Source organism: Microtus ochrogaster, unplaced genomic scaffold (assembly GCF_000317375.1).
Source record: "Microtus ochrogaster isolate Prairie Vole_2 unplaced genomic scaffold, MicOch1.0 UNK112, whole genome shotgun sequence".
In the NCBI taxonomy this organism is placed as follows: domain Eukaryota; kingdom Metazoa; phylum Chordata; class Mammalia; order Rodentia; family Cricetidae; genus Microtus; species Microtus ochrogaster.
In genome coordinates this window covers 910,398-913,502 of record NW_004949210.1, presented here as the reverse complement: position 1 = coordinate 913,502, position 3,105 = coordinate 910,398, and the positions used below count along the sequence as shown (strand labels likewise).

General features: G+C 43.7%; 1 pseudogene; it reads right to left on the bottom strand.

The window, feature by feature from the left end:
* Positions 1–1,624: 1,624 nt before the first annotated feature.
* LOC101989267 overlaps positions 1,625–3,105 on the bottom strand; it is a 4,337-nt pseudogene continuing 2,856 nt past the window's right edge.

Below are 3,105 nucleotides of genomic sequence, written 5' to 3'. Positions count from 1 at the left end.
ACAGTAGTTAAATTGCAAATATGACATAGCAAAGAAAATAAGGAGGAATTGTGTTAAAGGGTCGCAGCATTAGGAAGGTTGAGAATCACTGATCTACATTTTCCGTTTGATCCAGAGGAAGTGCAAAATTTGAATGGTCCTACTGAAATAAATTATGCTTCAAGATCCTTGCCCATCCAGTACTTTTGGAAAGAGTGTCGTGGTGGCCTCCTCAAGCCATCTGAGGGTCATTTAGGTCTAGCATCTTTCCAAAGCAAAAATCATTTCCAGAGAAAAATCACCTTCAGCAAACCCGGTCTGTGCGCGCCCTCTGGTGTCATAATTAGGTATTGACTGCTAGGGGTTAAGGGCGTGGAGTAAAGCTGCAGGAAATCATTAGACAAACACAACCTTTTAGAAGGCACAGAAGTCAGATATGGTGGTGCTATATACATGCAATCCAAAAAAATTTGGGAGGTATATGTTGAAGTATCAGAATCTCAAGGCATCTTTGGCTATTTAAGAGAAAAATTAACACCTACCTGGGATACATGAGACACCCCCCAACTCTGTCTCTGTCTTTTTGTCTATCTGTCTGTCGGTCTCACATGCGCACACTTAGTTAAAGTTATATAATAGAATTGACATGCTGTCTTAATAGGTGTCCTATTTATCCACAAATAAGAATCATGCCAATTTAATTGATAGGTATTACTGAAATTTATTAGGGAAGAGACATGAACAAAGTAAGATACAAAGGTCTTGAACACCCACAAAGAGTGAAATAAAGCATGTTGATCATCGCGGCTTTGGTTGCCTGGCTGGAAGAATACAGCACTCTAAAAGGTCAGGAAATCTCTGTGTGAATGCTGGCCACCCTTCTAGCAGGAGAGACAGGCTGGGGTTCCGGTTATTTGGAAAATTTGGAGACTGCACCATAGCTTTATTCAAGAGAGGAAGTTTGCTTATCTCACACTCAATCCCTCGGTCAAAGGACTCTGCACAATGGCCAAAGTACCAGGGTTAAAGCAACACCATCACTGAACATTAACCTCAGCCTGCTTGGCACAAGCGTTCACCAAGATACATTTTAAATACAAAGGGACCAACCTGCCTCCATGTTGGACCAAATACACATAGCCCGAGCCACTTTAGCAATTTATGTTAGCTAATTTCATAGCTGCCCCAAGCCCCCTCACGCAGCACCAGTCAATACTAGGCTTGGGCATGCTTTCTATACTTAAGGCTTGACATCTTTAATGCAGACACAATGACAGTACTCCAGGTTCTGGTAGAACCAATTCCATTGTGAAAGTGGCCATACACGGAGTGCACCACAACTATTGCTGTCTATACTATTCTTTTTTTTTTAAAGCAGAAGATTTTAATGTCTCTCCTCTGGGGCAGGCAAAATCACCTCTGACAATGTCCAAAAGGTTGTCTGGCACTTAGGTATAGAAGGATATGATCCAATATTGTGCTGGCTTAGGATACAAGGCACATAAAGTTGAGGCTTGGACTCCCCTGGGCTGGAGCTGGACTAAAGGTGGACAGGGTGTGGTTTTGAAAAGGGGAAGGGTATGGGCTTGGGTTCTTGTTGGCAGAGGTAGTTGGTCATGGATGAACCCTGAAGAACAGTGGGCAGTTCAAACCCTCAGGCTGGGCTGCAGCTGCTGTGGTGACTGCCGTCTGCCCAGTTCAACAGTTCGCTGCTCTGAAACCACAGCTGGATCTCCCTCTGGGCACCCTCCACAGAATCGCTAGCATCAATGACATTCCTGCTGATGTGAACACTGAAGTCTCCCCTGATCGTCCCTGGGGCTGCCTCGGTTGAGTCAGTGTGTCCTATCATGGTCCTTGAGATGTGGACCACATTGTGCCCTTCCCAGACCATGGCCACCACAGGCCCAGAGCTCATGTAGCTAATAAGGGCTGGGTAGAATGGCTTCCTCTGCAGGTCCCGGTAATGCTCAGCAAGGATGCTTTCTGGTGTCTGCAACATCTTCATCCCCACCAGCTTGAAGCCCCGCCTCTCAAAGCGTTGTATCACAGTCCCCACGAGCCTCCGCTGCACCCCATCTGGCTTCACCTCAACCAGGGTACGCTCCTGGGGCCAGGAAGGCCCTCCGGAACTGGGGCGCACCAGCAGGCCTGGAATGCGTGGCCTGCACAACAACGCCCACAGCACGGCGCGCCCAAAGAGCTGTCTATACTATTCTTAATGTCACCAGAGTAGACCCTATTCCTCTGAGGGGGAGAAACACTACCACACATTTGCTTCAGCAGCACCCATAAGTTAAAACCAATGGAACTAAAGGAAGATTATTTTACAATATCCAACTGAACCCACAAATAATGTAGCTCCCTGGAACAACAGTTCATGATACATATCCTAATCATTGCAGCATATACTATAAAAGCCACCTGAGAAGGCAGTGGATACAACTAATCCACTGGGAAAACAATTCCCAATGTCAAGTCGCAAAAGATATAGAAATATTTAAACCATGGGTAACAGGGCAACTCTGCAGACCACAGCAATTCCTATATCTAATTACAAACAAAATAATACTGATGAAATTCCCAGTAATGAATATGAAAGATCGATTATAGGGAAACTGAGCATAAATCAAGAAAATGCCAACAATCCAATGAAATTGGAGGGGACTCCTCATGCTACAAATGGCGAACTGTGCCAAGGGACAGGCATCTTAAAGATGCCAGAAAAGCTTATAAGTATATGCAGGCTCCAAGAAAGTCTATCAGTGGATCAAGTGAAAAAATAGAATCTGTGCAATTAAAGAAAAGTGTGTGAAATTTTCCAATCAGACAAAATAAACACAAAATGAAAGAAGAACGAAGAGAGATTTTAAAGCCTAAATACCAGTAAACAAATTATCATAGTCTTAGCACACCTGTAGGAGAAGCAAAGACCAAAGGTGTGTTAAAGATGGATTCAGTAAGATTCTGTAGAAATACTTATCTTGACACAAATATGGGCATTCTGTAGACAGTTATATATACACGAACCCTTCAGCTGCATACTATATACACATCGTTATATGTACAGGAGGAAAAGAAAACAGTAACATCTGGAAGAGAAAAGCAACAAATCTTTTTTTTTTT